The sequence below is a fragment of the Leucopleurus acutus genome (genome assembly GCF_964270905.1).
Source record: "Leucopleurus acutus genome assembly, chromosome: 13".
Lineage (NCBI taxonomy): Eukaryota > Metazoa > Chordata > Mammalia > Artiodactyla > Delphinidae > Leucopleurus > Leucopleurus acutus.
The window spans coordinates 53,356,612-53,378,912 of NC_139155.1; the positions used below are offsets into that span (position 1 = coordinate 53,356,612).

The 22,301-nt window shown below is 40.1% G+C and overlaps 1 protein-coding gene across 1 annotated transcript in view; it reads right to left on the minus strand.

Moving 5' to 3' along the window:
* The window catches only part of YES1 (YES proto-oncogene 1, Src family tyrosine kinase), a 75,056-nt gene extending 53,027 nt beyond the window's left edge, over positions 1-22,029 (minus strand). Inside the window, exon 1 of the mRNA XM_082852936.1 lies at positions 21,815-22,029. The gene's annotated coding sequence lies outside the window, so the exon portion shown is untranslated. The remainder of the gene's footprint in view (positions 1-21,814) is intronic.
* Between the last annotated feature and the right edge of the window lie 272 nt (positions 22,030-22,301).

Consider the following 22,301-nt stretch of genomic DNA (forward strand, 5'->3'; position numbering starts at 1 on the left):
TTATCAAATTTTTATATAGTCAAGCTCCAAGGACCATATCTATATCATAAAATCAAACAGATCTACATGACATATTTTCTGAAGGACTTCATTCCATTTACATTTGAATTTCCAAAGAATATCAATTTGCCTGCTTTGGCTCTTGGGAGTAAAAAATTAATGTGGAAGTAGTGTGAATGGTTTTATCATAGTCCAATGGAGCTGTCACATTAAAAGGAGACATGAAGTTTTTGGCCTCTCACCTTCCGAGATGGCCCACACACTGTCTATGGAGTGTGTATCTCCCTGATTAAACCTTCTTTCATTTAAAAAAAAAAAAGGGGAGACATGAAATTTTTAATCAAAGAAGAGTTGATGTTTTCTTTCTTTCTACTTTCATATTACATGAGAAGCCTTTTACCCTAGGCTATAAACGATCACAGTCTTTAGTTCCTTAGCATGACCTAAGAATCAAAGCCAGAACCTTGGTACAATATTTCTGAACTGTTCCTTACTTCTGTGCTATACAATTTCAATCCTGAAGTCATTTTTTAAAAACATGTATGTAATAACTATGTGAATATGTCAACATTTAAAACATCTTATTAAAAAGTTAAAAGACTGCATTTGATTTTTACGGTTTATCATATAAAGGAGTACAAGTTTCCAACAAGAGCCACAAAAACTGTATTAGAATTGGTTAAGATTTTTTGCAATACTGATAGTATTTTGTGCTCTTACCAGAATATTACAGTAGTATTAGCAGTATTTGCTTGCTTACAGCAAGTATATAAAAAAGGTGGGTTGTATTATTAGGCCCACATTTTATAGTATTATTTATTTGAGGAATGGGTATTTAAAATTCCATGAGACAAGTTACCTATACATGCATAAACTATTTCTGACTGGAAACAATTTTCTCCTATTTATCATTTTTGAGTATTGACAACAGAATACTATATGCTATAAAACCTAAAGAAATGGCACACGAGTGTTTTTTCAAGTTTTCCTAAATAACATGAATACATAAGATTTTTCATGATCCAATACTCTTGTGTCAAGGAGGAAATGCAAACTGAAATTATAAAATAAAAAGAATAACAACTTCCTACCACATCAATGAGCTATAGCAAAGGTTGTATTCAGAGCAAAATTCATAGTCTTACACACCTATTACTAAAAAGAAATTAATACAAATAAAATTTAGGGAAAAAAAACAAAAACTCAAAAAGAGGATTTTTACTTGTAAATCATACTGAGATTTCTTTTCCTGTTGTTTCTAATTAATTCTTCTTTTAATTTTCTTTTATTTCATTATTATAATGGAAAAACTTCCAATGTGATTTACAAATAAAAATCAATGAAATAGATAAATCACTAGATTTAATCTTAATCAAGAAATGAAAAGGGCGAGTACATAGTTTCAGGTGTGAAAAGAATGCTAGAGCAACAGAAGATTTGAAAAAACTATAAACGGGAACTTTAAAAGTTTTAACAATCAGATGAAAAGGATGACTATCTAAGCAAATGGAAGTTAATAAAATTAACTCAGTTAAAAGATAGGAGACCTAAATAAATCAATAAGCATGAAAAGGGTTTAAACCTTGTCAAAAATTCCATCAAAAATTGTTAAATATTTTATGGGTAAATTATCTGACACCTGTCAAGAATAAACTAGTTCTATGCTCTTTCATCTCTTCCAAAACATACAGAAAAAAGTTTCCTTATTTTTTTACTGACAGCCGAATCCTGACAGTTGGTTTGGGGTCTCTACAGAGCCAAGAAGTGGGGAAACAAGGGAAAGATCTAGTGAAGAGTTCCTAAGTCAGGGGAATCTTCGCACTCTCTTGGACTGCTAGCAAATATCAGTCCCTAGCAAATTAAGATTTTTTCTGAGGAAACAACAGCACTGAAAAGCCCTTAAAATACCACAGACACCAAGGACCAGCAGCAGCATGCTCTTCTAGCCCACCACCAGATATTTGATCACTGACTTAGTATTGTTTTTTAGTTTTTTAGGGTTTTTTTTGCAGGCTTAGAGAATTTTTATTGAGAGTCTCGGACAGCCTGGAAAATGCAGTGCAAATAATATATATTTTCTACTTTTTAATCTCAAAATATATCTAATTTGTCTTTTGATTTTTCTAACCTTTTGATATAGATTTTTCCTAAGAGAGAAGTCCACGCCACCTGTCTTTTAGGGATGCAATTTTCTTGGTTGTAATATTTTTTCAACAGACATTCTGGATAATCGAGAAACCTTCCCAATCACTACCTACGTTACTCAAAAACTCTCCATATTCATTTATTCATTCAAAAATTACTGAGAACCTAAGAAGTGGAGATATAGTAGTGAACAAAACAAAGTCCCAGCCCTCATGCAGTTTGCACTCATATTGGGAATAGTAACAGACAACATTAGGCACTTACTATGTGCCAAGCACTGTTCTAAGTACTCTTGCACACATTAACCTACTCAATCTTTAAAACAACCCTGTGAGTTAAAGGCTTTTTCTTTTTACTTTTCCTTTAAAGGTGAGAAAACTGAGGCATAGAGATTATGTAACTTGCTCCAAATCAAAGATAACTCCCAGGCAGCCTGGATCTAGAGCAATGCTATCCAACAAAAATATGATGTGAGTCACATATGTAACTTTAAATTTTCTAGTAGCCGCATTAAAAATAGGGGAATTTCCTGGAGGTCCAGCGGTTGGGACTCCACGCTTTCACTGCAGAGGACCAGGGTTCGATCCCTGGTGGGGGAACAAGGATCCCACAAGCTGCGTAGCAGGAAAAAAAAAAAAGGTGAAAAATAAACAGGTGAGATTAACTTTAATAATATCTTACTTAACCTAATATATCCAAAATATTATAAATTTCAACATGTATCAACCAAAAAAGTTGTATTATTTTACATTCTTTTTATCATATTAAGTCTTCAAAATCTGGATGTATTTCACACTTACAGCACATTTCAACTGCTCAACTGTCCCATGTGGCCAGGAGCTACTTGACACATTGTGATTAACAATAAGAAATATGTATTTGGTTTTCCTCCCTATCCCTAGCCCAGAGCTCCTAAAACCCTTGGAATTTCCTGACAGATAAGAGCAATAAAGGTGAAGGAACACCTTTTGTTATTCGCAAGTCCCTGAGTTTGTGTTAGTGGTAACTAGTAGAAAGCCCCTAGGGTGAACCCACCTGTGGATTGAGTGGCTGGAACTTTCAGCCCCACCACACATTCCCACCTCAGGGGAGGGAAGAGGAGCTGGAGCTTGAACTAAACACCAACAGTCAATGGTTTAATCAGTGAAGCCTCTGTAAAGAGGCCTCCATAAAAATCTTAACTGAAGGGGTTCAGAGACCTTCCAGGTGCTGAAGAGACCTGGAGGTTCTGGGAGGGTGGCTTACCTGGAAGCCCCACACCCCTTCCCACATACATTACCCTGTGCATCTCTTCCATTGCCTGTTTCCGAGTTGTATCCTTTTATAATAAACCAGTAACCAAGTAAATAAACTTTTCCTGAGTTATTAGCCATTACAGCAAATTATCAAACCCAAGGAGGTGTCATGGGAAATCCCAATTTACAGCAGTTGGACAGAAGTTGTGGGTAATGTGTAGACTCACTATTTGCAACCTTGGTATTTTCATAAGTAATGAAATAGAGATAAATGAGATAGGAAATTTTAGGTGAACTCCTAAGGCATAATTATGTTTTAGGTATGTCTATTTAAAACTAGATTCTCCAAGGACTTCCCTGGTGGCCCCGTGGTTAAGACTCCACGCTTCCAACGCAGGGGGCCCGGGTTCCATCCCTGGTCAGGGAACTAAGATCCCACATGCCACGTGGCGTGGCCAAAAATGAAAAAAATAAATTAAAATTTCAAGTAAAAATAGTTTCTCCAGACTTTTGGTAACTTGAAACTTTAAAGTTTTGCTAAATTAAGTTAAATGATGGGAATTCATTGAATATCCAGGTCATTTCAAATAAGATAAAATACTGAAACATTAACTGCTAAACAAGTCTATCTACTTTTGTCTTCTTACGAGAGAAAAACTAAAGACGTTTGGGTTTATTAGACACATCCTGTACCACGTTGAGGAAAGAAACTATGTTATGAGAAACTAACATAATATTGTAAATCAACTATACTTCAATTTAAAAAATTATGCTCTGAGGAAATGTATGTTTCTAGAGGTTATAGAATATGTTCATAAAATTTGCCAATGGGGAAATGGTGGTATGACAAACAGTCCACAATTACTTACTTCTTAGTTTTCATCAGAAATTAAGGTTTTTAAGAGTTGAGAATTTTAATTAATGTAATTAAAACTAAAAATTAATATGGAAAACATCTTTGTATGCAAGGAAAAAGAAGGTATAAGGAATGGAAATGCATTTTGTTAAGGGAAAGAAAGTAGGGGACAAATTAATATGGATACAGAAAGTTGCAAAAGATTTGCAAGAGAAAATAAAGAATCCACAGAAAGGAATTCTATGAGACTTCCCTGGTGGCAAAGTGGTTAAGAACCCACCTGCCAATGCAGGGGACATGGGTTTGATCCCTGGTCCGGGAAGATCCCACATGCCGTGGAGCAACTAAGCCGTGTGCCACAACTACTGAGCCCACGCGCTGCAACTACTGAAGCCCACATGCTCTAGGGCCCATGTGCTGCAACTACTGAGCCTGTGTGCTGCAACTACTGAAGCCCACGTGCCACAAGAGAAGCCACCACAATGAGAAGCCCGCACACCACAACGAAGAGTAGCTCCCACTCGCCACAACAAGAGAAAGCCTGCATACAGCAACGAAGACCCAACGCAGACAAAAATTAAAATCAAAAAAAAAAAGGAATTCTATGTGTGGTCAGGATTAAGATCAGGATGAATTTAATTGAGTCAATGAATTTTAAGATTAAAGGCAATATGGTACAAAACTTGAATATGCTTTCTTTGTTAAGAAAACAAATTTTTTTTGTGGGGAATACTGAGCGGCTAACTTTCTTTACCTTTTAAGTAATTTGTTCTAACTCTATATATTTGCTTTTGAAATCTTTTATTGTCACTTTGTTAAGTGAATAAGTATTGTTTCATGGTGACCTATGATCTATTTGACCAAGTGTTTTGAAAGCTGGTATGCAACATTTCCATTCCCCAAATTGAGGCAAGAATACACCCTGTTTCAACAAGAAGTAGCCAGAGCAGCTGTCGCCCCATTCCCTGAAAGATTTGGGGAAAGTTAAAACAGGAGTGGGGACTGAAACCAAGTTCCATTACAAAGTTTATGGTTAATATGTCTATCCAAAACTTTATCCCCTTTCTTGTCCCCTCTGACCTCAGTGCTGCGCTAACTGAACACTAATCAACCAGAGTCAGATGCCTAAAGCTGCTGATGTAGATGTCATCAGTAATATACAAACTCAGGTCATTTCTCCAGGGCAAGATGAGCTAACAGACCCCGGAGCCATGGACCACCTGGCTGGGAGAATCATAAACCAGAAACATCCTGACTCCCAAAACTATGACTGAAAAATGTCACAAGACCATGCCTCTTTTGTTAATCCCAGCCTCTTTGTTCTTCCCCTTTAAGAATATCCCTAACTCAAAGACCAAGTTGGAGTGGGCCTGAGGCTTGTCTCCCACTCCCCTGCATGGCACCCTGTAACAAATCCTTACTTTGCTACAAACTCCTGCTGTCAGAGTTTGGCTTTCTGCACTGCAGACACACAAGCCCTCTGCTCAGTTTCAGAGCCTGGGACATCTTACACCAAGAAAATTAAGTACTACTCAAAACATGATGTGGATATATCGAAAGTGTACAGGAACCATCTTGAAGAGGCTCTTGCTGGCTAAATACAGGATGAATTTGAGCATCAAAATGAATGACACTAATAGATTATAACCTGTTGACTAAAAAGAAAATCCAAAAATCACTCTGATATAAATGAGTGAGAAGGGAAGATTTTCTTTCAGAATCCCAACTAATAAACATAGAAGGAATTACACAGTTAGAAAAGTATTACTTTGCAGCCATCATTTCAATAATCAATTCAGGCAAGACTCATTCATGGAATCTAAAACTATTTTCCTACAAATCACTTATTAATGAAAAAGAGAAAAATGCTAACTTTACAGTGGAGAAACCTGACAGATATCACCTTACCTAAGCAGAATTAATACTGCTAATAATGGGACTAACAAGGTGTGCCTCCTGATGGGCTATACCAGGAACGACACAATACCCCTGATATATCAGTAGTATTCCTGTCCTAATTCATAATCTAAATCTAATCACGAGAAAGCACAGACAAATCCTCAATAAGGTACCCTGTACAAAACAAGCATTCTGACTTTTCAAAAATATCAACATCATGAAAGATAAAGGCTAAAGAACTATTCAAATTAAAGGATACTAAAGAGCCATAACTAGATGCAGTGGGTTACATTCTGGATTTTTGTTATAAAGGACACTATTAGGACAACTAGAAAAATTTTGATTATGGACTGCGACATTAACTCCTTAGGGCTGCTGTTTAAAAATAAGTAAATATGGGCTTCCCTGGTGGCACAGTGGTTAAGAATCCGCCTGCCAATGCAGGGGACACGGGTTCGAGCCCTGGCCCGGGAAGATCCCACATGCCGCAGAGCAACTAAGCCCGTGCGCCACAACTACTGAGCCTGCGCTCTAGAGCTCGCGAGCCACAACTACTAAGCCCACGTGCCACAACTACTGAACCCCGCACGCCTAGAGCCCGTGCTCTGCAACAAGAGAAGCCAGCGCACCGCAAGGAAGAGTAGCCCCCGCTCGCCGCAACTAGAGAAAGCCCGCACGCAGCAACGAAGACCCAACACAGCCAAAATAAATAAATAAATATATTAAAAATAAATAAATAAATTTTTTTAAAAAGGCTTAAAACAACAGAAATGTATTCTCTCACAGTAATGGAGGCCACAAGTCCAAAATCAAGGTGCCAGCGGGACCACGCTCCCTCTGAAACTCTGGATAGAATCTTTCTTGCCTCCTGCTAACTTCTGGTTGTGGCTGGCAATCCTTGGACTCCTTGGCTTGCAGCTGTGTCGCTCCCATCTCTGCCTCTATCATCACATGGCATTTTCCTCTTCTTATCAGTACACCAGTCATACTGGATTAGGGCCCATCCTAATTCAGTATGACTTCATTTTAACTTGATTACATCTGCAAAGACCCTATTTCCAAATAAGGTCACATTCACAGATACTGGGGATTAGAACTTTTGGGGGAAACACAATTCAACCTACAACAATTGTCTATTAGATAACTGTGTCATAGTGATGTTAAAATTCCTGAATTCGATTGACTGTACTGTCGGTGTATGAGAAAATGTCCCTGATTTAGAAAATGTACACCGAAGTAATTAAGCGTGATGAGAATGATGTCTGCAACTAACTTTCAAGGTGGGGATGTGGGGAGGATACCCACACACATATACAAGAAAGGAATGACAAAATCAAATGTGGCAAAATGTTAGCAACTCTTCTGTAACTTTGAAATTATTTCCAAATAACAAGTTTTTCTAAAACCACACATGAAATAATACCTATGAATAAGCTTAACAACAAATGTTCAGCGTCTATATTAAAAAAATAAAACTGTGGGATATAAAGAACCTTAATAAATGAAACAAACCATTTATTTTTAGATAATAAGATCCATTATTATAAAGGTGTCCATTCTTCCCTAAATAAATCTAAATAATTAACATTATCTAGATCAAAAGCACAATGTTCATATGGAAAAGTAAATGCATAAGAATAGCTGAAAAAAATTTTTTTTTTTTTTTTTTTTTTGCATTACGCGGGCCTCTCACTGTTGTGGCCTCTCCCGTTACGGAGCACAGGCTCCAGACGCGCAGGCTCAGTGGCCATGGCTCACGGGCCTAGCCGCTCCGGCGGCATGTCGGATCTTCCCGGACCAGGACACGAACCTGGGTCCCCTCCATCGGCAGGCGGACTCTCAACCACTGCGCCACCAGGGAAGCCCGAGAAATTTTTTAAAAAAGAAAAATGAGGAAATTTGTCCCACTAGTGATCACAACCTCATGGTTAAGAGTATAGGCTCTAGAGTCAGAGTTGGTGACAGTCCTAGCTTGTAACCTAAATAAATATAACTTCTCAAAACCTACTTCTTCACCTGTAAAAATAAAGATATTGAAAATACTTAACTCAATTGCTTGCTTTGGCAGCACATAAACTAAAATTTGAACGATACAGAGATTAGCATGGCCCCTGTGCAAGGACAGGCACATTTGTGAAGTGTTCCATATTTAAAGAAAGAAAATCCTTTCATTAAATAAGATGGCTACCAGTCAGAACATTTAAGCCAGATTTTCAAAAGAAAAAAGAATACCTAACTCTGGGTTTTGTGAGAAATGAATCAGGTAAAATATGTTAAAGTATTTACCACTGTGACTGGTACACAGGTAATACTCAATACGCATTAGCTGCTGCTTCTGCTGTTGTTATCAGGGTCATGATCATCCTCATCATCAAGCTATGTGGTACTGGCATAGGAATAAACAAGTAAATATCGGGAAAACAAAGAGTGCCCCAAAACAAGCCTGAGAGTAAAAGAATTTGTAAATGCTAAATGTGGCATTTTGAATCTGTGGTAAAAGGAGAGATTTAGATTTAATAAACAGCATTGGTGAGCTCTATCATCTGAGGAAAGAAAAAAGGAATTGGATCCTTATCTTACAACATATATAAGTTTCAGAGTAAACAGCTAAATTATTTGTAACATAAAACAAAACAAAAACCTATAAATAGAATTTTTTAAATTATTGTCAACTGTGGAAAGTATTCTTAGAACACAAAATTCAGAAGTTACAAAAGGAAAATTACTTGTAATACTTTAAGATAAAAGAAAAACATTAAACAAAGACAAGCAGAGATATGACGTGTTTGCAACATAAAGGATTAATATCCATTGTACACGAAGAATCTGTAAAAATCTATAAGAAAAAGACAACCCAAGAGCAAGATTGGCAATGGTTATGAGCAAGCACAGAAAAATGCACAGGAGACTTCAACTGAAAAAGCAAATAAAAATAACTCTGAGGTATCTTTGTTCATATATATAATAAAAATAAAACGATGTTCACAGATACTACGGGATAAACACACATGCTTATCCCATACTCCAGTTTAATTTTCCTTAAAAAAGAAAAATCCAGAAATACATAAAAAGAGCTTTAAACCTGTTAATATTCCTGACTCTGAATGTCAAAAAGATAAAGCAAAGTCTATAGTGCCATTAGAAGACTTAATTACAGAACGGGGAAAATAAAACAGACCAAAAAATAAATAAATTGGAAAAGGAATCACTGACCCTTGCTGTTAGAAGGAAACTAAGCTTTATCAGGTCCGACCACTCACCAACACAGGAAAGTACCACTGACAGATGATCTAGAGCCAGTATTTACTCAGACTACAAAGAGGTGGTTCAACAATTCAAGAAAGCACTGCTGGACAACTAACTGTTAAGAATTACTTCTCTGTAACATTCCAATTGTTTATAAGTGGTAACTGTTTAATAGACTGTTACAGAATCTTGTCCAGATTTAAAGGCAACTTTCAGTGTCTGCATTTATTAAAATTCACCTTTTAAGGCATCATTTAATCTTTTTTTTTTTTTTTTTTTGCGGTACGCGGGCCTCTCACTGTTGTGGCCTCTCCCGTTGCGGAGCACAGGCTCCAGACGCGCAGGCCCAGCGGCCATGGCTCACGGGCCCAGCTGCTCCATGGCATGTGGGGTCTTCCCGGACCAGGCCACAAACCCGTGTCCCCTGCATCGGCAGGCAGACTCTCAACCACTGCGCCACCAGGGAAGCCCCCCATTTAATCATTTTTCTTTCTTTTTGAGATGTCTGTCTCTATGATTTCTTTCTTTTTTTTTTTTTTAATTTTGTTTTTATTTTTGGCTGCATTGGGTCTTCGTTGCTGCACGCGGGCTTTCTCTGGTTGCGGCAAGCAGGGACTACTCTTCGTTGCGGTGCACGTGCTTCTCACTGCGGTGGCTTCTCTTTGTTGCAGAGCACGGGCTCTAGGCGTGCGGGCTTCAGTAGTTGCAGTACATGGGGTCAATAGCTGTGGCTCGCAGGCTCTAGAGCGCAGCTCAGTAGTTGTGGCGCACAGGCTTAGCTGCTCCGTGGCATGTGGGATCTTCCCAGACCAGGGATCAAACCTGTGTTCCCTGCACTGGCAGGCAGATTCTTAACCACTGTGTCACCAGGGAAGTCCACCATGATTTCTTTCTATTATCAGTGGGGTCCTGGGAATATCAGAAATGTCTTTTAGAACCTTCAGATGGAATTCTTCTGGACCTAGAAGCCTGAAATCAGTCAAAGCTAGATACCCTCTTACTGTCTGCTATCTAGTTTCTTATACTTTTTTTCTAGCTTTTCCATTAAAGAGCATCCTCTTGTTACAAAAGTTAGGAGATTAAAAAGAAGACGTGCTAGTTGTTTCTTATGATCTATCATTTCGACTTTCTGAAGTTGTGGATCTGTGGCTTCTTACTGCTGGCTGTGATTATCTCGAAGAATCGTCTACGTTGTCATTAGTTTTTCCCTCTTCTAAGCATCAATCATCCTAAAAATCCTATTCATCCTCTGACAACCTAAGAGGTTCTTGACTCTCTCTTCTACTTGACCTTTATTATGACTTAAGTTCTATTCATTAAAAAAAAAAATCAAAAGCTAAGCCCCAGTAGGAGTGGCTTAAGGGGGTGGGGGGAAGGGGAAGTGTGAGGTGAGACTGGGGAAAGGGAGGTTTAGCTCCATCATAATTTCCACCTGCCACTATTCCTCACCAAATTCTTTGATATGGCTAATTACTGTCTTTTCTCAATCCCTAAAAGTGCTACCTAAATGTATTTAGATAAAAGCCCCATTCTACTCTGACCCCCTTCCCTACCAGGGTGCTTCTCAAACTTTTCATATAAAAAAGCCTGGGAAATTCATTCCTTTAGGTGGTATATTGCCCACTACAATCTTAAACCATCACCGTTAGTTCGCTCCTGTACTAATATTGTTGCCCGAATTAAGAAAATACCATCTGTGCCCACACCTTTCAAATAAATATTCTAATCATGTTTATACAACTAGATAGTGTATTTCCATATACCTAACTCATTCAACTACTAGGTTACTTCCTGTTCCCTTCTGTGGTAGAGACAGCTACGTTTCCACTAAAAATGCCTTCTCCCCTTCTATGGTGTAAAGTTGTCACTGGAAGGTAGCTGCCCTGCCAAGGACTATTTGTCTCAGTTCTACCTACAACCAGATACAAGCATATGACTCAATCAGTGTATGGGGAACGGATGTGTGCTAGAGTTTTTAAGAAGCATGGCTGCTAGAGATATAGTTAGAGACTATGATATAAAGAAAAGAAACCCACTTATTCTTACTTCTCCTTAACATTTACAAGTCACTGCTAAATCAAATCTCAGTTTCTTCATCAGACTCAAGTAGAGTGTTTATCTGAATTCATCCTGAGCATTAATGCCATTGTTTAGCACTGGGCCTGCCACTCCAAGGAGTCTTGAGGTTACTTACTGCATGAGTTTTCAGTGAGAAGCTGGCTGCTGACACTCCTTTCTCCTATGCCCATGGCAAGCAAATATGGCCAGCGAACTGCTGTACTTGCCTATATTTTAAAACTATTTAATACGTGCCTACTATGTGCTGTTGTTCTAGATACTTGGGATAACTTCAGTAAACAAAATAAAGATCCTACCCTCGTGGAGCTTACCTAGTGGAAGCCATTCTAAGCTCATAGAGTTGGCACAACAGGGTATTTTATATATTTATTTTTTGGCTGCGCTGCGTGGCATGTGAGATTCTAGTTCCCCCAACCAGGGATGGAACCCATGCTCCCTGCAGTGGGAGCGTGGACTCTTCACCACTGGACCACTGGGGAGTCCCTAGCACAACAGTTTAAACCTATCTGCTAATCCTTATGTAGACTCAATAAACACAGGCAGTGATGGAACTGTTGGCAGTGATGTGTGGAGTTGTACTGCGGATATTCTATGTGGGATAATAATGCAACAAAATCAAGCTGTATTCCCAAAGAAAACAATGCTCCAGCTTATAAGAGAGGACAAAGGGTACATTCTTAGATACAACAGAAGAAATAAAAGGAAGCCAAAGAAGAAAAGGCTTCTAAGGTGGTGAAGGAAATCACTGTCAATGGAACTTGACACAGTGGCAAAAGAGTAGCAAACAAAATTTCCATTTAGAGCTTTAGATGAGACTCTTCATGCAGACAGTGAGGAATTCATGGAACAATAAGATTTAAAGGAACAAGCCAGGGCTTCCCTGGTGGTGCAGTGGTTAAGAATCCACCTGCCAATGCAGGGAACAAGGGTTTGAGCCCTGGTCCGGGAAGATCCCACATGCCACGGAGCAACTAGGCCCGTGCGCCACAACTACTGAGCCTGCGCGCCACAACTACTGAAGCCCACACGCCTAGAGCCCGTGCTCTGCAACAAGAGAAGCCACCACAATGAGAAGCCTGCGCACCGCAACGAAGAGGAGTCCCCCGCTGGCCGCAACCAGAGAAAAGCCCGCGCGCAGCAACGAAGACCCAACGCAGCCAAAAAAATAAAATAATAAAAATTTTAAATAAATAAAAGAACAAGCCAATTTGGAAGAATTCTACTGGATTTCCTTAAGAAGGAAGTGCAGCTTTGAATGTTGGTAAGTCTGTACCAAGGTGCAGGAAACCACCATCCTACTGACAGAACAAATCAGAAAGTGTGCTTTCTGCAGCATGTGCCTGAAACATGATGGAGGACAATTTAGACAATACAGAGCTTCCATCTATTTCTACTAACTCATCTAGGAATAAATCATATACTTAGTAGAAAAGAAGGCAATATTGCACAGTAGAAGGAAAACTGATTTGACCATAAACTATATATATATATATATAAATATATATGGGGGGAGGCTGACTATATACATACAGACTATATATATACTTTACAAACCCAAACTTACAAATGAACCACATTTACTCCAGTTGAGTTAGAGTAATAACCCACTTCTGCATGCTCCTTTGCTCCTTTGATGAATTTTTTTCTTTTTGGCCACGCCACACAGCTTGTGGGAGCCTTGTGGGATCTTGGTTCCCCGACCAGGGATTGAACCCAGGCCCTCCACAGTGAAAGCGTAGACTCCTAACCACTGGACTGCCAGGGAATTCCCTGATGAATTAAATTTAGATAGGAAAAAAACTTGATTGGAAAAACATGCAAACACTGTCTCTGTAATGTGGGCTGTAGCTACAGTTTAGTTAGTGCAATAACCCAATTTTTTAGCTCATACAATAGTTGACCTCAACACCCATTATGAAAGATGCACCACAAAGCTAATTCCATTAAAAAGAAAAGTGTAAGTGTTGAAAATTCTCAGCCCGATACAAATGTACAGTTTAAGGAAGAAGGAAAAAGATAAAAAATCTCCCTTTCCATCATTGCTCCTTATCCCTAAGGAAGGTGTCTTATAGGAAACAGTCTTGCTGTCAATTATTCAGTCACATCAACGAGTCATGTGACCTTAGCAAATTACATATACTTACTGGTCCTCAGCTTCTTTGTGGGTAGTAAAAGCCTATCTTATGCATGATTCCTCTGTGTTTCGGGAATGCCTTTTCAAAGATTTAAGTTAAACGTGAAAATGTATATGAACGTATAGCAAAGCATCTGACATAAAACAGGCTTTCTTGGGACTTCCCTGGTGGTCCAGTGGTAAAGAATCCGCCTTCCAATGCAGGGGACGGGGTTCGATCCCTGGTCGGGGAACTAAGATCCCACAAGCTGCAGGGCAACTAAGTCCCCACACCACAACTACTGAGCTCGCGCGCCTCAACGAAAGAGCCCATGTGCCGCAAACCACAGAGCCCACGTGCTCTAAAGCCCACACGCCACAACTAGAGCGAAGCCCACGTGCCAAAACGAAGAGCCCGCGCCACAATGAAAGATCCTGCATGCCGCAACTAAGACCCGATGCAGCCAAAAAATTGTTTAAAAGAAAATAAATAAAATCTAAAAATAAAAAATAAAACAGGTTTTCTTCCATCTTTACCCAATACCTAACAGAAGAAGTGGGAAAAAGAAAAAAGGACACCAAAAAGAAAATTATAAACTTCATACTACATCCACTTCTCATTTCTCCTCTTCTACTCCCCTCATTTTTGTTTCTCATTCCCAATCTTTTGACCTGTTTCCATTTCTCACACCGGGTCAGGGTAGGAAGCAAGTTTCACAGTGCCTAGCAAGCAGGTGGGAGGAACTAGGGAAGCTTCTGTCCTTAAATTAAGCTCAGAGTCCTAGCATCCTAATATGGAGCTCATAACAGTGATTTTTAAATAGTGAAAAGCTGGGAAGGTGAGGACTGGCAAAGCTACAGGTTATCCACTGTATAATCAGAGCATTTAGTAGGCCAAGTATTTCATTTGCTCAAAGAGCTCAGCAAATTTAAAAAAACACACAAAACTTAAAATCAATCAGAACATATTTACCACAGAAACACTGTTATATCTTTATGTTAGGTTTTTACAGGTAAACTCTAATGGGCTGCCCAGAAATCTAACCAAAAAGGCTAACCTTACAAAAAGAACTTTTTCTGGGAAAAATATACTGATTTTCCACCTTATAGTTTTAGTTTCTTTTCTTTTCCTTCCTTCTCTTTCTTTCTACAAAATCTATTATGCAAACCTTAAAAAGCTAACCATCTTCAAATGCCCATGCTTATTTTGTTCTAAATGTTAACTACATGTGTTAAAGAAAAATATCCTAAATAATTAGTCTCCGGTTCTCTCAATTAAAAAAGATGTTTTAATTAATGTCAGAGGCTCTTTTCCCGATACAATGCAGCAAAGCTGTCATCCAGTCATGACTACCTGTTAACTGACATCACAACTATGTGCTTCAATGAATCATTCAGTCCTTTTCTAACTTTACTGCAAAATAAATCTGAAATGTTTTTTTAAAAGCCTTGCTTTCAAATGTGTTTTCTTATAGTAAAACCTCTGTACAGGTGTTGTGGAGCTTGTGTATGTGAGTCACACGTATCTGTAATGAACTAACATCTAGAAAAACATCAAGTCTTCCTACCTAGAGAACTGAATCGGTTTACTTGAGGCTAAATCTATGTAGTACAAAGGGATTTATTAAAGCTTCAGATGTATCACACCCTAACACCATCAAAAATCAGAGAAGTATTCTAATGGATTATCACACTAAAAAGATCAATCCAAAAAATTTATAACAGCCTCATAATTATAGCCAGTTCCACCCAACTGTGAATTCCTAGAAGGTAGCAGTCATGCTGCAATCATTTTTATAACATCAAAACTGGCATAGTATTTGTTGCACCACAGGTTTAATAAATGTCCACTTAATGAATGGAATACACTTTATTTGCCTGAGAAAGTCCAGGGTCAAGTCTGTGGGTCAGTTTTTTACCCTAACTTTTACTTACCTGATATCTAATTGTATTTCAAATTCTAGACTCTAAAACATTTCCTTAAAATTTTATCAATATAAAAACTTCAACTGCAGTAGAGCCACATATTTAAATAAGGCTGAAAGAATATTAGAAAACATCTGGCCCAACTGTACCCCCGTTTCAAATGGTGAAACTGAGGCCTAATGAAGTTCAGTGAATTGACCAAGGCCACATAGCTCTTCACTGTCACAAGTGGAATTAAAATGCAGATGGTCTTCTACCTTTTAGTCTTGTCCTTATTACATCATGTTACCTTCTCTGCTCCTTTTCAAATGCCTGACTGCTGCTAATTAAAAAGTACCTATAATGTGAAAATACTAATTACATCAGAACAAATGTAAGAAATCAATAAACTTGGGACTTCCCTGGTGGCACAGTGGTTGAGAATCCACCTGCCAATGCAGGGGACACGGGTTCGAGCCCTGGTCCAGGAAGTTCCCACATACCGCGGAGCAACTAAGCCCGTGCGCAGTAACTACCGAGCCTGCGCTCTAGAGCCCACGAGCCACAACTCCTGTGCCCTCGCGCTGCAACTACTGAAGCCCACGTGCCTGGAGCCCATGCTCCGCAACAAGAGAAGCCAGCGCACCACAACGAAGAGTAGCCCCCACTCTCCACAACTGGAGAAAGCCCGCGCATCAATGAAGACCCAATACAGACAAAAAAAACAAAAAACAAATCAATAAACTTGCCATGAAACAGTTTTAAGTATTAACTTATGAAGCAAAAGCCACCAATTTTCTCCACCCCACCCCAATTTCTACTTAACGCTAAGAAACTAAAAGTTACATTAAAAAATTAGAGAAGTGACTAGCCTCTGTAATCAGTTTAAGAAAACCTAAGGTCTACATATATTGTTCGGAACAGAGGCTGAAACCAGACGATCTTTAGGTTTCAGTGGTCAGTCTTTTCCTCCCAGTACTTCCTGCCTCCACCCCCACCAATAATTCAGCAGACATACCCTATGACCTATGCATTCTTTCACAGATTACATCAAGAAAACAAGGATTTCTTTTTCTTTTTGTCCTTGGAATATACGAATATTATCACAATTATAATACTGTCACTAATACCATGATAAGATACCCCCCCCAAAAATTTTTTTTTTAAATTTTTGGCTGCACTGCGTGGCACCAGGATCCCCGTTCTTCGACTAGAGATCGAACCTGCACCCCCTGCAATGGAAGCATGGAGTCTTAACCATTAGACCACCAGGGAAGTCCCCCAGATGTACTTTTTTTACAATCTAGGATCTTGGGCTTTCAACATTCACTAAAATAGTAAAAAAAAACACTTATTTAAAATAAACCTTACTAGAAACTAGTATAACTTCAACTACAAAGAGTTTCCAGTTTATGTTAGAAATATCAAAATGAACTTTAAGTTCACATTTAAAGTTTAAACTTTTTAAACAGTTTTATAAAATCATTTTCTAGACCAAAACTTATGAGGGTTAAAGATTTAAAGAACTTGTTTTAACATCAGCTTCTGAAAAAGTACTAGGCTACTTTTGTAAAATTTTACTACAGGTATACCTTAAAAACATGTTGTGTGTGGGGAAAGTCTGTATATATAAACTCATATAAATATATACAGAACCACATCCCTGAATACAGCTCAAAAGGATTTATTCTATTAGGGACTGTTCTCAAAGATTCATATAAAACAGTTCCTTGCCACAGCGAGTACTAGGTCAAGTATATCACAGTCATGGAAAGAAATAATTAGAATGCAAGGAGAAATGTGCTTTGATACCAGCGTTCTGTGGGAGCACAAAGAAGGGGGTCAACACACCAATGTCTTGTTAAGTATGTGCCACGATAACAATGTGTACTTGTTAATGTTCAAGTGTACACAGTCTTCCGTACTTCTTCCTTCCTTCCTTCTGGTTACACCAGTTTGAGAGCTACTTCTCCCAATACTCTCTATTCCCCATCCCAAATCAGCCAATCCTGAACCACTAAATTCCAAAGCCAGAACTATCAAAAGGAATTGTCTAGATTTTCCAACGGTAGTGGTAAACGAGAGGACAAGATGCTGCTGCTCTTTGCTTGGCACACTGAGCAACATTTCAGAAGCAGCAAAATTTGCCTGCGGCCTCTTCCAGTCTGGGGCTTGCCATATAGAGCTGATGCTGTATCTGCGTTTGTTGATGTCCATCTTCTCACACCCCAGGAATAAAGAACAACAGGAAAAATAATCTAGGGTTCCTACTTGCAAAACTCCAGCAGTCACAGGGGATATGCCATGTGCAGCTAGTTCTAGAAATAATCCCTTTTGAAGGTCTTCCACTTACTGGAAAAAAAGCAGGGAGTCCAAAGAACATATCAGCTCTGCCACCCGCCAAGCAACAGTAACAGCAGCAGCACTTCAAAGAGACACGGGTTAAAACAGCACAGAGTATATGGTATACGCTTCAGAGAACCTGAAATCACATATATATTCAAATTAGGGAAACTGAAGGGCACTGCTGTCCTGGGTTGGGGGGCGGTGCGGGGGAACAGAGGCATAGCTCAGCCCATCAGTAACCTCATTGTACATTATCCTGTACTCTGAAATTACAGGATTCCCTTTCTTTCCTGGAGTGAGCTTCAAGATCTTAAAGAATAACACCAGGTAAACCTAACCCAGACCAGGATGTGTTGCTATCAAGTCTGCTAGTTCCAAGACAACAGTGGCGCTGCTGCAGCCAACGATTCCTTGGCACACAGACACGTTAAAATGATCCTGGCAGAGGCACTGGCTCTTCTCTTTCACCCTCTGTTGTTACTCTAGCTCCTTTTGCTAAATCTGCCTCTGAGTATAGACAGGAGCTGGATGGTTCATAATCACCCAGCAGCTGTAGCTGAGCAATAGGCAGCCTAATTGTGGCGCCGGAGCAGCTGAGAGGAAGAAAAGAGAGACTGCATACCCTACCATAGCCACACAAACCGCCACACACACTACCAATCAGATACCAGGGTACTTTAACAGGAACAGATGATTTCCTTTAAAGAAAAGCAGTTGTACCTCACTAGAGGAACTTGTATTTGTATTACAGACCTGTTTAAACGTGAACTGAAGGTGACCTAAGCCATGTAGCGTTCTGAACAATGGAAGATCTTAACTAAAACTTCCTGTAAATATTCACACAACAAAGCCAGCACCACAAACATCACCTTTGTAACATAACTGAAAGTTCCTGTGATATAAGAACTTGGTACAGCCATGATCTCTCCTCTTCAGCTCTACATTACCACAATGCAAAGCAACCACACCAACAACTAACACAGCAAGCCATTACACAAAGCAAGTAAAGTAGCATAAGGCAGCGATTCACAGCATTTTGGAAACTCCAACACCATAATGTCATTTGAAACAAAACACCATTTCTTTAGGTGCTATACGGCACATCTTCATAAAGTCTGAGTAAATGACAACTTATTTTATGCTGAGAATTTTAAGACATCCTTAAGAATATCAAATCGCAGGCTGAAATTACCAATCTAAAGAATTATTGTTCCAGAAAACTGAAAATGGATGAAAGACTTATTACCTTGATGCCATAGTTAAATTTTGCGTCTTAACTGTCATGCTACCATAATCTTCTGAAAAATAGGGCATATTTTATATTTGATGATAGAACAGTGTTCCCTAGTTTAATAAACATATTTTGATTACCTACTATTTGTCATGTACAACATACAAAACTGAAGAGGATTTAAAGTTAGTTAAGCCTGGTGTCTTTCCTCAAAATATTAACATAATTAACATACGTTATTCACCTGTGAAAGTAGTTACATACGCCAGCTGGTATTTCCCAGTTATGGTTTAATAGGTCTAATCCTGTTTGCAAAGGGCAGCCCAGCAGTATTCTAAAGTCAGTCACCAAATATTAAGTCCTTTAGCGAAACACCTTATACAGTGTAAAGTACATTACACACAGGCTTCTTTAAAAAGAAAATTTTAAAAGTTTCACATAAACTAAAACACAGACACAGAAAAGCAATCATGGCGTAATGAACTATACGCTTGAACTATACCACCATCAGGTTAAAGAACTTTGCCACCACTTCAGGAGCCAGGTCCCAATCACAGCCTCCTCCCTCCTCTTTTATCTTTACTTTTACAGAAATCACTTCCTTGCAGGTTTTTAAAAAATACATAGTTTTACCCCCCGAGTTTGCATTCCTAGATACCAGACCTTAATACTGCTCTTTAAAAATTTTTGACATTAGGCTTTTTTTAATATGCTAGTAGAAACTAATAATAAATAACGTCTACGCTAAACAGACTCACTAAAGAGCTAAACATATTTATAAAGAAAAATCACATTAATAAATTATTTACTGCCTAAAAGGATGCAAATTTGAACTCTACATAAACAACTCTTAAAGCATGTGTCAGTAATATTTCATTTACACTGGGTCCTTGCTATCTTTTAGAATATTTATTCTTTTAACATTACATACCATGAAAGAGATTTATTTGCATAGACGTTGATTTTTCAGCTTGAGAATTCACTGATTTAAAAAAAAAAAACTTGAACCATGTGTTAATATTATACTTCAGCCATAAGACAAATTCCACCTATCCCAGAAGATAGGTCAAAGCTGTAATTTCACTTTCGGTTGAACAGAATGGAGTCAATTTTGTGGTTTATGAAGTCAGCAAAAATGTACTGCAAAATTAAAGCTATTATAACATTATGGTGGTTACGGCAGAGTACATATTTTAAGAGCCCTTTTATACTTTATCCTGGAAACATGAATGTGAACTGTCCTGTACTTAGATTCATATCAAAGTCTTTTTTTTCAAATTTAGGACCCAATGAATTGTCAAGCAGCATTCAAAATCTCCACTGAGGTTTAGCTAATGTCCAAAAGTTAAAATACAATTACACTTCCTTTTCTTAAAACGTCAACTATGGCAGGGGTCTAATATATTAGTAAAGACAGAACAAAACATAAATAATGAAATATAACTTTCTTACAGAACTACAGATGAAAATCTTGTATGTGACACATACAAGGTCCTTGGCTTCTAATACAAGACACTCCTTCATTACCTGTCCATTCAAAATGTTTCCTGTCCACTGTGTGCCAACCATTGTGCTAGTTAATACATTAAATTTACCACACTTTGCCTTAAATGCCTATAGTCACATGTACCTATTTAGTAATATTTTCCTTAGTGTGTAATTTAACCACAGATAATTTAACAGGATGGTTTAAACACACTTAGAATTATCAAGTTAACTTTGCCACTGCAATCCTGCAGTTGCAATGCACGAGTATACCACCATCATACACATGTATATGTGAGATCATCTATGTGAACACACATTCCGGTGGGAACATATATACACATAATAAATGGCTTGAACATAAAGTTTGATTCCAGTGGAGACTCAGCTTTTCATTTCTCTAACAATTTATAAAGCGTCAGACCGTGTGTTATGCCGTGCCTGTTTTAATTAATGAAGCAGAAAATAATTCTACCAAATCCAAACCATGTTGGGTCCCACCCACTACAGAACAAAAATTAAAGCAGTCCCTACCCTACATCGGATTTGATTTTCTAAGAGCTTCTTAAAACAACGTTGCCCCATGCCCAATAAAGCAAAAGCTGGAAGCAATTATCAAGAAGAAAAACACACATTAAAACAAAATTTTCTGTAACACATGTGGACAGAGAACCGAACCAAATGGGAGGCGGAGCGTCATAACACTAAAAGTGCACGCTGAACAGCGTATTTCCCAACCCCCAACCCAAAACAAAGGAAAACTTTAACATGTTGCGGTTTTCAATCAAACCTAGCGCAACGAGAGGCTCACCCGCTCGCCCCCCCTCCCCCGCCCGCTCTCCCGGCACAGTTGCCACCCCGTGTCCGCCGACAGGCAGACCCCCGACCCCGGGGACGGGAAGGGGCCGCTGCTCCCGCCCCTTACTTCGGCCAAAAGAAACCTCGCCGACCCCTCGCCGGGCGGCCAGCACGACCTTAGAGACGCGGGTGCGGGTGTCCCGGCGCTCCCAGGACCTTGGGTCGGACTTGGGCGGGACCGGGAAGGAATGGACTGGGCGGAGACCGAGGCAGAGGGCGAACAGGTAGCGCCGGGAAGGACACACGCCCGTCGGGCGAGCCGGGCCGGGGGAGGGGAGAAGTTTCTCCCAACTTCCCGACTCGGAGCCGGCGGGGAGCGGCGGCGCCTCCGGGCGCAGGCAGGCGCCGGGCCTAGCGCTGCGGGGCCAGGGTCGGCCGCCTCCTGCTCCGCCCGCGGGGCCCCGAAGCGTCCTTACCTGCGCTCCAGCGGCGCTCGCATGAGCCACCGCAGCGGCGGGGAAGGGTGGCGGGGAGGGGGCGGCGGGCGGAGGAGAGGCCCGTGGGGCCCTCTCCGTCCTCCACCTCCTCGTCCCGGGCGCCGAGGGGCAGCGACGACGGCACAGCCAGCCGGGGACTCGCTACTTCAGGAGGGAATTCCCGGGCTCCCCAACACCGCGGCCTCACGCTCCACCTCCTCCCCGCGCGGTGCCCGCCCTCACTCCCGGCCCCGCCCCCCCGTGTAGGGGCGGGGGCGGGCTACCTGCGCGCGCGGCCGCCCGCTCACCGGAACTCGCGCCGCGCCCGACCGGGCTCCCGCGACCTCGCCTTCCGACGCCGGCGCGCGCCCCCTCGGGTTACGGGCCGCACTCCAGCTGTCCCGGTCGGCGGCGAGATCGAGTCACTAATCCCGACCCAACATGGCGGCGGGGTCTGGGGCGGATTCCCGAGGCGGCGCAGGCTGAG